A 13442-nucleotide genomic window follows, 5' to 3' on the forward strand; every position below is an offset into this window, starting at 1 on the left:
GGGGAAGCGGGTAGCGGGACAGTCTTGGTACCAGCCTGGCACGGGGATACCCTACGCACAGCTCTCAATCCTCGAGCTGGGGGGTTCCACAAGGTCGAGCCGCGACGTCGTCGGCAGGGCTCCGAAGATGGTTCAGCGAGGTCGGGCCGCGATAGCGTCAGCAGGGCTCCGAGGATGGTTCAGCGAGGTCGGGCCGCGACAGCGTCAGCAGGGCTCTGAGGATGGTTCAGCGAGGTCGGGCCGCAACAGCGTCAGCAGGGCTCTGAGGTTCCAGGGTTTAAAGTAGCGAGTTCTTCTCAGGGTCAGCCGCGATTCAATCAGCCGGGCTCTCGACTCCAGGATACAACTCCTGACCCCTTCCCGGGCTGCCGCAGATATAGGTCTGGAGTCCTTTGATGTCCGGACCCTCGCGCCTGGGGGTCAGAGGGGCCGGGATGAGAGTGTCCAGACACCCAGCAGGGGGGTGGAGCCAGCGCCCAGGGAGGCCAGAGGGCGATCGAAACCAGGCGTCCGGGGACGGCTGGAGGGCCATCGAAACTCCCCTCCTCCTTGATCCGTCAAGTGGCCGCTTTACCACCTGGTCAGATCTTGGTGCCTCGATGTCGGGGCTTCGCTGGGGCCGCGGCCGAGGTCGGGCCGAGGCCACGTGGTCCGGACGTGGAGGGCCCAAGATGGAGTCGGGCCTGAGATGGCGGCCCGGGGTAGGGGCCGGACCAGCAGAGTGGGGCGAGTAGGGGTCGCCGTGTTCCTGGGGGGGAGAGCCGGAGGTCGCCAGGCGTGGCGGCTCTGGTTGAAGGTTGGAGAGGGGATCTTCAGGGGGGAGGGCAGGGGCCGATGTCATCCAGGGCCCGTGCGGCAAGGGTGGGACCACGCCACGATGCCGGGTCCAACACTCTGTATCTCTCATTGCTTCTTTCATAGCTCACTCTGTCCGTTTTTAGGTCTCGGACTAGCGTTGCACTGCGCAGCAGTGCTCGCCCAGCCGAGAATTAATGTCTCTTAGTGGGGGCTTGAACTAGCCCCTCTTCTCCATTGGCTGGCTTCCTAATTTTACCTTCCAGCCAATGGGAAGAGGAGAGAACAAAAACCACGCCCCCGAATCTGAAAAATACGCTGCTTTCTCCAAGGCATTTCTGCCTCACCTTGTAGAAAGATGGTGGTGTCATGTCGTTGTGCAGGTAAGTTTTTTGCCGTCTGTTCCCTTGTTGTGCTTGGTGCCGCCCCCTCGTCTGTTACCGCGTTACACAAGGTCTGTTTTTGTTTTCTTTTACCTCTCTCCTTTTGTCCTCCCCTCTCATGCCTCATCCCCGCCCCCCAACACGAATACACATAGTAAATAAATGGAAATGCTTTTCCCGTCCCAAGCGCGCAACACGCCCCGGCGTTTCCCTCGGCCCGCAGGGAGCCCGCAATTTTCACATTAGAAAGAACATGTGAGGACATTCCGCCGGAGCTGCTAAATTGAGTGTATCGACTACATCCCCCCTTCCCGTGGCTCTGAGGCTGATAGATGGCGCGATGCTGAGCACATTACAAGGCACAGCGAGGAGCGGGCTATTAATTCAGAGAGACATTTAGAAACCGAGGATGCTGGAAGCCGGCCAGAGGGTGTCCAATCTGAACCACCGGGGTCAGGCAAGGTGTGCGTGGGCCAGGGGTCAGGGCTGCTGAGCTAATAAAGGCCCCGCCTGAGAACGGCTTCATTAACACATGATCAGCAGATTTAATGCATGCATCTCAGGAAGGAAATGTTCAAACACCGTTGATAGGTAGATTTTTTAAAGCACACGGTTATTCGGCATGCACACTATAAATGCATGCTTCATGGCGGGCTCACCAGGTGGTGAGAGTATTAATGTAATTGTATTTTTTCTTAGGTGCGGACAGAAAGGAAATACTGCGGGGCTCTCAGAAAGCGATGCTCGGGATGGCAGGCATTGGAAAGAGACCCGGGGTTCTGTTAGAGGCTGCCGTATTGGTTGGTTGCTTGAAATGTGCCCTAGTCTGAGAAAAGAATAAGATATTCTCATTGAACTCCTCACACTGGGCCCCTCTGCTCGAAGGAGGAGTGCCGGCCCCCACCTTTCTACTACCTGCTTTGAAAACTATTTCCCCAGCCCTGATTGACCTCTGGCCCTCTAATCCTCTGGAGTAACGTGAGCAGAGAAGGAGGGGGGAGTCACGGGGAGGAATGAGGGAGGTAGGGCGATCCCGACCTGAACAGAGCCTGCCCACAGCTGGGAGAGCTCGGCTCCCCGTGTTCAACAGTGTGATCTGAGGGGCCGCGGAAGGGAGTTCTGATGGCTGCTGCTGCGGCTTTGTACGGACACCACAGGCTCCCATAGGGGCAAGACGCCACCACTGTCCTCGCCCCCATGCACTTCCTCTCTCTGGAACGCACCCGCCTCCTGCCTTTTTTCCTTCTCTTCAAAAGTGGCTGAGAGTTCTGAAACCGGGCTGACAGACACCTTCATGCTGAGGCACCAGGGAGCGCCTGATCAGCTTCACGTGAGATCAGCAAATAGCGGGGGTCAGACCCTTCCTCGATCTACCTGCCTTACATCCAACTGCTCTCTGCACCGATAGGACCGGAGCAGAGCTGCGGCGAGTGCCATGGAGATCACTGAGCCGCACGGGCACTCCGATCCCAGAGCTGGGCTAGTCTTCTCAGCAGATCCCAGCGCCTCCCTCCTGGGTCAGGCTTGATACCAACTCGATACCAGAGAGATTGAGAAACGGAGGCTGTGATCAGCTCAGCTGCACTGGTGATATGGAAACAGCCGCTACTTCCTTGGCTTCAAGGCACCTCCAGGTCCAGGAGCAAGCCTAGGTCACCCCATTCTCCAGGGGGCCCTGCATGTGCGCCCAGTTCTCTTCTCATATCTGCACCCTGAAGTAGAGAGATGCGGACATGTTTCCCTGAAAGTGACACTCGGCCATGAGTGGGCATTTGGTCGGTCTCTGCCACCCTCCCCTTGCCAGGAAGGAGCCCGCGACCAGCTGGTGACCATCACAAGGAACGGGTGCACTCTTTTTGAAGGAAGACTGCTGCGCCCCCTGTGGGTGAGAGTCTGTGCCCCCGCCCTCCTTCCCGAGAGGCCCGACTTCCCACTACCTGCCTGTGACAGCCTCCGCCCGCCAAATGACAGGCGCGCTCCAGGTGACAGGCCCGTTGCAGATGACAGGCCGGGCTCTGAAGTATTGGTCCTCCTTCAGTACTAGCTGCTTGTGTTGTGTCATGGGTGGGAGTGGAGGCTTGATGGCGGTGATTGCATTAATAACAATAAGAGAGCCGTCACCATCGTTTTGGGGCTTGGAGGGTGAATTGAAAAAGTATGCCATGGCTTTAGAACCACATCTGCTTCATTACGTGTATGCACCAAAAATATAAAATATCTTGTTTTCAGTATCTGCTGTTGACCCAGATCACATCATTCTGGCGCCCATCCTCAACTTACAAAATATCACACGCGTTTGACAACACTTTACACCATAGTATAAATCCCACAAGCAGATGTGCTGCTTGCATCAGAGCCTCAGCTGTGCCATGTCCCAGGGAGCCCCTGTGTGTGTGTGTGTAGCTCTGTGTGTGTGTGGCTCTGTGTGGCTCTGTGTGTGGCTCTGTGTGTGTGTGTGTGGCTCTGTGTGTGTGTGTGTGGCTCTCTGTGTTTGTGGCTCTGTGTGTGTGTGGCTCTGTGTGTGTGTGTGGCTCTGTGTGTGTGTGTGTGACTCTGTGTGTGTGTGGCTCTGTGTGTGTGTGGCACTGTGTGTGTGTGTGTGTGGTGCTCTGTGTGTGTGTGTGTGTGGTGCTCTGTGTATGTGGCGCTGTGTGTGTGGCGCTCTGCATGTGTGTGGCGCTATGTGTGTGTGTGTGTGGCGCTCTGTGTGTGTGTGTGGCACTCTGTGTGTGTGTGGCGCTCTGTGTGTGTGTGTGGCGCTGTGTGGGTGTGTGTGGTGCTCTGTGTGTGTGTGTGTGGCACTCTGTGTGTGTGGCGCTCTCTGTGTGTGTGTGTGGCGCTGTGTGTGTGTGTTGCTCTGTTGCTCTGTGTGTGTGTGGCACTGTGTGTGTGTGTGGCGCTCTCTGTGTGTGTGTGGCGCTCTGTGTGTGTGTGTGGTGCTCTGTGTGTCTGTGTATTGGGCTCTGTGTGTCTTTATGTGTTGGGCTCTGTGTGTGTGTGTGTGTTGGGCTCTCTGTGTGTGTGGGTCTCTGTGTGTGTGCCTCTCTGTGTGTGTGGCTCTCTGTGGGTGTGTGGCTCTGTGTGTGTGTCTGGCTCTCTGTGTGTGTGTGTGTGTGTGGCTCTCTGTGTGTGTGGCTCTCTGTATGGCGCTCTGTGTGGCGCTGTGTGTGTGTGTGTGTGTGGCGCTCTGTGTGTGTGTGGCGCTCTGTGTGTGGCGCTCTGTGTGTGTGTGTGTGTGTGTGGTGCTCTGTGTGTGTGTGGCGCTCTGTGTGTCTGTGTGTTGGGCACTGTGTGTCTTTGTGTGTTGGGCTCTCTGTGTGTGTGTGTTGGGCTCTGTGTGTGTGTGGCTCTCTGTGTGTGTGGCTCTCTGTGTGTGTGGGGCTCTGTGTGTGTGTGTGGCTCTGTGTATGTGTGGCTCTGTGTGTGTGTGTGTGGCTCTCTGTGTGCGTGTGGCTCTGTGTGTGTGTGTGTGGCTGTCTGTGTGTGTGTGTGTGGCTCTGTGTGTGTGTGTGTGACTCTGTGTGTGTGTGTGTGGCTCTGTGTGTATATGTGTGGCTCTGTGTGTGTTTGTGTCTGGCTCTGTGTGTGTGTGTGTGTGGGTGGCTCTGTGTGTGTGTGTGGCTCTGTGTCCGCTAATACTCTCTACTACTCTCTAATGCTCACCTATTGCCCACCTATTTCCATTACTCAATGTACTACTAAATATCAACTACTCGCTACTACTCACTACTAAAATACTTACTCTACAACTTTCTATAACTCCCTACTAACTTTAGTACACCAAAAATACTCTACAGTACTCACTATGACACTCTATTACACATTCTACTATAACACCCTTTACTACACTCTCTACAACTCACAATACTCACTCAAATACTCACTCTATACTACTCACTCTCAAATATTATCACTACTAACTCGAATACTTACTATACAACTCCATAACACTCTCTACTCACTGTAATACTCAATATCAACTACTCGCTACTACGCACTGTACTAAATAGCATCTAATGTATAGTACTTACTATAAGACTGTACTACACACTCTGCTACACTCTCTACTACTGAACATTACTCACTCATAATTAGTCACAATTACTACTCAATCTTTACTACTAAAAGAAAACACACTTTGTATATGTAAGAGTATGGCTGTGCATGTAAATGTGTGTAACTCTAAGACTGTTTACTACTCACTCTTTCACTACTTAATACTAAATATTACACTCTAGACTACTCACTCTCAAATACTCTCTACTAATCACTCTCTACTACTCACTCTAATACTGTACTACTTACTCTACAACTCTCTAATACTGCCTAATAGATTTACTAATGAGAAAAAATGCTGTAAGGTACTCACTCTAATACTCTACAAAAAACGATCTACTACACACTACTACTCTCTCTTATTCTCACTCCTCACTGTACTAGTTACACGACAAATATCTAATACTCTATACTCACTGTACTACTCAATATCAACTACTCACTACTGATCACTCTACTACTAAAGTACTTACTCAACAACTCTCTAATACTCCCTGCTCACTTTAGTACACAAATAAATATTCTACAGTACTCACTATAACGCTCTATTACACACTCTACTACACACCCTTTACTACGCTCTCTACTACTCACAAATACTCACTCAAATAGTCACCCTATAATACTCACTATCAACATTATCAATACTCACTCGAATATTTACTATACGACTCCATAACACTCTCTACTCACTGTAATACTCAATATCAACTACTCGCTACTACTCACTGTACTAAATAGCATCTAATGTATAGTATGTACTGTAATACTGTACTACACACTCTGCTACACTCTTTACTACTCAACATTACTCACTCATAATTAGTCACTATACTACTCACTCTTTACTACTACAAAATAAAAATAAACTTTGTATATGTAAAGGTGTGGCTGTGCATTTAAATGTGTGTGGCTCTAGGACTCTTTACTACTCACTCTCTCACTATATAATACTCACTCTTTCACTTTTTACTACTCGCTCTCTAATACGCTCTTTACTAATAACTCTATCCCACTCACTATCAACTACTCACTCTACTACTTACTCTGTGTGTGGGTGCTAATGCAATAGGTCTCATATGCAAGCGATTAAGCTATTGGCAATGCAAATGACAATGCCATTTATTTATGATTTAAAAAAATAATTTAAAAAATCATAAAATCATGAGCAATGCCAATAGCTCTACCTTTAATAATGCCGAGACCATTGCATTGTAAATGCTTGTTTCATAATCGTTCACATCATCTAATTGTCTCTTGCCTTTCCTCAAATACATTTTTAAGGACCAGACAACTACATTCCCTCCCTTTTCAGATTTGTAGGTCTCGGCTAGTGTAAGGCTGCGCCCATGCGCAGTCTCGCTGGCGAGATTTAATGATTTAGAGGGAATTCTGTAAGGGGCTTTAAGCCCCGCCCCTCTTTCCCATTGGCTGGCGTCACCGTTAATGCTAAACGGTGGCCAGCCATTGGGAAAGAGCATTCCGTGATGTAGACTTTTCTGTTTTTGAGGCGGCCCACTTGGACAAGCTCGTCTCATTACGTCTCAGAAGTTTACTTATCTTTATGGGGCCATGTGTTTCAGACACATCGCCCAATAAAGATAAGAAATCGGTGGACCGTACTTGTATTTTGAAGGGAGTGCTCCATACCATGGAACCATTATAGGTGTCCCTCGTGGTGTTAATAAATTATCCCAATTACAGAAGTCTCTGACAGGCCTGCGCCCGGAAAGCACCTCAGACTGAGACTCGCAAGTTGCCAAGCTTGTGTCTGCACAGCACGAAAAAGGGCAAGCGGGGGCACGCCTTGGTGCCGACTTATGTCAAAGCTGAGTTTTACCTTAGCACAGACAGCTTCACCCTCCCCAAAGCTCCCCCACTCACTTTCTCCTGCGGCCTGTGCAGGGCCCAGAGTGGCAGAATGGGTTGGCACTGAAAGGGACAGCGTCGGTGAACTCATGGCCGGGTCATTGCCACTGACACCAGGAAGCGGGTGCTTTCCCTCAGCGGTCACTGAAGGAGACCTTACCAAGCAGGTTTGTGCTTAGAAGGGGTCGTGGTTAATGACGAATATATTAGGAATCGCACGTGCTGTCCAGGCGAGGTCACGGAAGGTGCAAGCAGGAGGAAGGACTCCTTCGGGATGGGTTGTCTCGATCAGACACTTGGAATGTTTAGTGAATGAGATGTTCATCCTTATGTGAAGGACCCGGATAAAGAGCACAACTGCACTGTTGCACATAACCAGGACATGACATATGGATCCTGGGTGAAGGAAATGGTGGTGTCTGGAAACAGAGTTGCCTCTCGCCAGTGGACAGCGGGTACAGGAGCGACACGGCAGGGCTGCCAGGGGGTCGTTCTTTGGTCAACAGAGTCTCTCTCCTTGAATGCCAATCTCACGCACTACTCCACAGTGCCAATTGCTGATTGTCAAACTCGCCTCTGCACTCAATCTCACTCACTCACTGGAGCAAAGACTGTGCACTGTTTGTGACTTGGGAGCAGGGGTTCAAGAGGGTATGGGGTTTGCGGTATGCCATGGCCTTGAGCTGTCAAATTAAAATCAAAATATCTTTATTTCGATTGTTGGAAGCAATCATAAAAGTACAGATAAAAACACATTATTACAATATTAAAAATACATAATTACAATATGGGAATTCATCAATTTTAAGGGATTCATCAATTTCAAGGGATTCAGCTCCGAGGATGAAATTTAAATTATAAAGTGCGTTTAAATGTCCATGCTTTTCCTAATGCGCATCACATCTTTTAAATACGAAGTTGTTGTCGCTACACATAAGTGATTGTCAAGACATTGAATATTAAGCATCGCCGCACGACACTAACAATGTCCTAATTCTCTTAATAATGGCAGTAAGACATTTTTCCTTGTTGCATCATAAAATTTACAAAATAGGAAAACATGGATAGTACTCTGAGGTGAAATATTGTCCCAGGGGTAGGAGGTAGATCATGCATCCAGTTATTAATCATAGGAAAACTAACCAATCTGTGGACAATACCAAATCTAAAGCGTGAAAGTAAAACATGCTCATATTTATTAGATACATGTATTAAATAGGGCTGAATATTAAAAGTCATTAAAACCATTTGATGCTGTAGGACAGAAGGTTTTAAGACCTCCGTTGTAATTGTGTGAGAGTCCAGAAGAGCTAGACCCTACCTTTTCAACTCTTTCCGTGAGATAGCTGAAATGTTGGTAGGGTTCAAGAAATAATCTTCTCTCCCCATGTCCTTTAAAAAGTTACAAACATAGTTCACCCATGGTATCTTTGTGGCTCCCTCTAATTTTAAAATGTCTGTCAGAACATCTCTATTTAAGTGCGTGGCTTCTTGTGTCCAAAGTCTGTGCCATAATAGCACAGGCTCTAGTTTAATTAGATCAGTTATGTAAGAAAGACCCAGTTCTGCATGGCAATTGTCATTAGGTGAGCTTTTGGGAAGTTCCAAGATATATTTTAAAAATGAATTTTCAGCCATCTGGATGGGTGCGGGGTTTGCAAAACCCCAAACCCCACTACCATAGGTAGCGCCAGCCACACACTTAGCTTTGTAAATTTTAATTAATTCTACAGGTGGTCTAGTCCCTAATTTATTTGAAAAGATTTTAAGAGCAGCAGTCGATTGTAGCAGCTCAAGTTTTTTTACAGACACAGCTTGGGTCCATGTCTCATTTTGAGCGAATAGTATCCCAAGATAAGAAAAATGCTTGGCAAATTCGAGCTTCTGTCCTGCAATAAAAATGGGCCTCTTAGGTTTGCTATGCCTACCACAATACATAGTGAAAGTCTTTGATGTATTGACTTTCAGGCCCAGCTCATTCATAAAGCGGGAAAAGCTATCAACCACTCGCTGTAGGCCCACTTGAGTACCTGACATAAGTACAGCATCGACAGCGTACAGAAGTGCTGGTATTGGGTGGCCGCCTACATATGGGGGATCCAAGCTATCTTTGCACAGAACTTCTTCCAATCCATTTATATACAAGTTAAAAAGGAAAGGGGCCAGGACACAGCCCTGCCTGACCGCACTCCTGATTTGAATTTTGTCGTTGCGTTCTCCCCTTAGGCCAAAGCGAACGCGGGCTGAAGCGTCGCTATAAAAACGTTTAAGATAATAAATAATATTAGATTCAACCCCGAGTTGTTCCAGTAATAACCACAGCTTAGAATGGATCACACAATCAAAGGCGGCCGAGAGATCCACGAAGGCCAAAAACAGGTTGCCCTGTTTTGCCCTCGTGTATTTCCCGACCAATATAAGGAGGTTCAATCCCTGTTTTACTGTCCCCAAGCCGGAGCGAAAGCCATACTGAAGATCAGACAGAACAGAGTTTTCCTCTGCCCACTCCAAGAGCCGGTCCAAAATTACTCTACCTGCTATTTTTGTAAAGGAATCCAGAAGGGAAATAGGCCTGTAACAGGCCGGGTCATGTCTATTCCCCTTCTTATAGATCGGAACTATTACAGATTCCACCCAGGTGGGCAGGAAATCAGTAACACAGCTGGCGTTAAGCACCTGGACCAGGAGGGGCGCCCAGAGAGAAGAAATTGTCTTAAATATATCTATGGGGACCCCGTCTGGGCCAGGTGCTTTACCGCTCTTGCTTTTACTCAGAGCTCTTTCAACCTCCTCTAGAGTAAAGTGCAAGTTTCTATTGGGGGAGTAATCAACAGCAGGGATCGAAGACCCCACTTGTTCCTCGCCCTCATATACTCTCGAGAAGTGTCTAACCCAGTCTGAGTCAGGGATTGCTATTTCTATTTTTGGATCGACCTCTTCCCTAAGAAAGGGAGTTCTCATGAGTTTCCAAAAACTTGCGCCATCATTCCTTGTAGAAGCAGAATGAAGAGCCTCCCAAGCTTCAGTCCTCAGAGTATTCTTCCTTTCTTTAATTGCCATTTTGTATTCTTTCCTACATCTACTGACCTCCTCAGCGGATCTAGGTTTTTTGTACAGCGCCTTCTTTAGGAGCGCGTAGGCCCTAGTGCACCTAGAGTCAAACCAACCTCCCCCTTTTTTTTGATTCTTAAACTGCCTCATAAGGGAATCTTTAATTTTATTCGATATTACAAGGAAGGATGCAAGACAAATTTCAGGTGGTGAATCTACCCCTAGACACGTCATTATTTCTGAAAAGCATTTATCAACCACTATTTGAATTATCTCTGCCTCGTTTACCATGGCCCATTTCAGCGTATATCCATTAACGCTACCGATGGCTAAATTCGTGTCCAAACTGTCGCTTTCTTTCTCATTAATCAGCGTGGATACAGTAGGTAGTAGGACGGTCACACAAAGCGGGAAGTGGTCGCTCAATACTATATCGGAAACACTAAAGGAGTGAATTCTGTTCCCACATTTGTTAGAAATAATAACATAGTCTATGGTTGTAGAGCAACCCCTACCATTAAATGTTGGAGCTGATACAGAAGGTGAGGTACACATTTAATTTGCAAACCCTAGGTCAAAGTTAGCTAACAAACTGTTAAACTGTTCCCCTAAAATAGTATGTTTGAAATGCAAATGGCCCTCACCATTGTCCTGTGCTAGGCCACACCTATTATCCTTTGTTAGTTCACACAAATTACAATTAAAATCCCCCTGATACTCTTGTTCAACTGTTTTGGTGCCACAGCGTAGCAATAAGCAGAGGAGTATGAAGAATAGGAGGATATTTATTTTGGGTAAGAAGGCTTCTGACACGACCCCTTTGTAGATGTAATTTCATTTTGTAGAACGTGAGGCTAACATGGCTCTGTTTGTTATAGAGAGCTCCAGATCACCGAGTAAAACTCAAGGAGTATTGTAAAGTCAGCATAGGTTGCTGGTAAGAATTCTGTGATTACCTTTCCACCTAACCACCTGTGTTTAAAAATCTTGCACTAATTTGTGCACTATGGTTTGGTTATAATTTTCGAGTGTACGCTGTGTCCAGATATTGACCCTTGGAACCTCACATGAGGTTTATCGTTAAAGGTATTGTCTGCATGAGATTACTGATAAATACAACATAATCATGTGCTATTATGTAGCAATGTGGCATCCCCTCATTCCTGTTTTGTTATTTTGGTAGCTTGTAAAGCTCCTCCATCTAGGAGAGAGACCACACATTACATTCAGTAAGCAGACAGTCGTTTAACAATTCTGTTGGCGTTTGTGGTTGCTACAATCATTCACATAGGGTGATACCTCTATTACTTCACGTTGACGTGATTGCATGATATGGTTATCTCGCACATTGAAACACCTGGCTTTTGGCATGCTTATCAATGATGGGTATTTGTATCAGTTTGGCAACATCCACCGTTTATTCTATTGATTAATCATTATATTGAATTACATATTCCCCAAGGATCATCCCTCAGCCCGACACTTTTCAACGTCTACATGGCACCGCTCACCCACATAGCCCGATCGCATGACCTCAACATCATCTCATACACCAACGACACCCAGCTGATCCTCTCCCTCACCAAGGCCCCCACCACCGCCAAAACCAACCTTCACAAAGGAATGAAGGCCGTCACCGAAAGGATGAAGAACAGCCGCCTGAAACTGTACTCGGACAAGACAGCTGCACCCTGTCCACCTGGGACGACTCCTGAATGCCGGCCACACTGGGAGCCGCACCGACTCCCACCGACCACACACGCAATCTGGGGTCCATTCTGGACTTATCGCTGTCAATGACCCAGCAAGTCAACGCCATATCCTCCTCCTGCTTCAACACCTTCTGCATGCTCCGCAAGATCTACAGATGGATCCCCACTGGAACCAGAAGGACAGTCACCCAGGCCCTCGTCACCGGCAGGCAGGACTACGCCAACGCCCTCTACGCAGGAGCCTCGGCCAAACTCCAGAAACGACTACAACACATACAGAATGCCTCAGCACGCCTCAGCCTCGGCATCCCCTGCCACAGCCACATCACATCCCACCTGAGAGACCTGTACTGGCTCCCCGTCAAGAGGATATTCTTCAAGCTCCTCACCCACGCATACAATGCACTCCACAACACCGGACCAGCGTACCTCAATAGATGACTCAGCTTCTACACCCCGAACCGCCAGCTTCGCTCCGCTGACCTCACCCTCGCCACCGTCCCTGTGTGGGTGAAATACCCCCTCCGTCCTCAGACCCCGCGCACTGAGTGAGAGACCCTGTGTGGGTGAAATACCCTCTTTGTCCTCAGACCCCGTCCACTGAGTGAGAGACCCCTGTGTGGGTGAAATACCCCTTCCGTCCTCAGACCCCATCCACTCAGTGAGAGACCCCTGTGTGGGTGAAATACCCCCTCCAGCAGACATCATCCACTGAGTCAGAGACACATGTGTGGGTCACACCTGATGGTTCTGTCTCATGACTTTATTGTGACTACAACCTGCTTCTTTCCTTGTTTTATGAGTGAGCTCCTGAAGGGGGAGGTGGACAAGAAAGCAGCAGAGAAATGCAAACCCTGATGTGGTGCAAAGCAGCGGGAGAGAGTTGATTGTCGGAGGTAGTCATTGCGGCGAGATCCGGCCCGTACAATTGCTGCTGTTCGAGAGGTATCGGTTTTATTCAAAGTGTACTTTACATTTTATTAATGGCGCTAGGGCACTGCCAGTGCTGCTGTTCCTAATATTTTCAGTGCCAGTTTGTGACCTGAGTTGTTTGTACTAAATAGTAAAAGGTTGTGCTGCTTATTCACAGCGAAACCCTCTTCTATGCAGTCCCGGCTATGTTTTTGCTTACTGGAGTGGCATTGTTCAATAAGAATGGAAAATATCTTCAATTTGTAGCGTTCCTTAAAAAGTAAACATGTATTTAATTGCAAATTGTCCTTGATTTATGTGTGGTACGACGTTCCCGTCGTGCGCTCTCTTTCCTCATGTAACTAGCGTGTGTGGCAGAGTTTTTTTTTTTTTTACAAGACATGCGAATACATTGCAGTTGTCTTATTCCATTCTTGTAAAGACAGAGGCCACATTTGTCACAATTGTCTAAGCTATTCAGCTAAGTTGTGCCAATGTAGCTTTGTTTTTAGACTGAATTATTCTATTTAGTAAACAGGTTCTCTTGGTTTCTTCTAGCGAACTTAATTCAGCGCAGCTCACGTGCTCAGTATCTATGTTGTAGCTCTCCTTGACAGCAACTTCTGAAAACAAATGTGTGCAGGGCCCTTCTGTTCATCTGGGC

This window comes from Lissotriton helveticus, assembly GCF_964261635.1.
Source record: "Lissotriton helveticus chromosome 1_1 unlocalized genomic scaffold, aLisHel1.1 SUPER_1_unloc_7, whole genome shotgun sequence".
Classification (NCBI taxonomy): domain Eukaryota; kingdom Metazoa; phylum Chordata; class Amphibia; order Caudata; family Salamandridae; genus Lissotriton; species Lissotriton helveticus.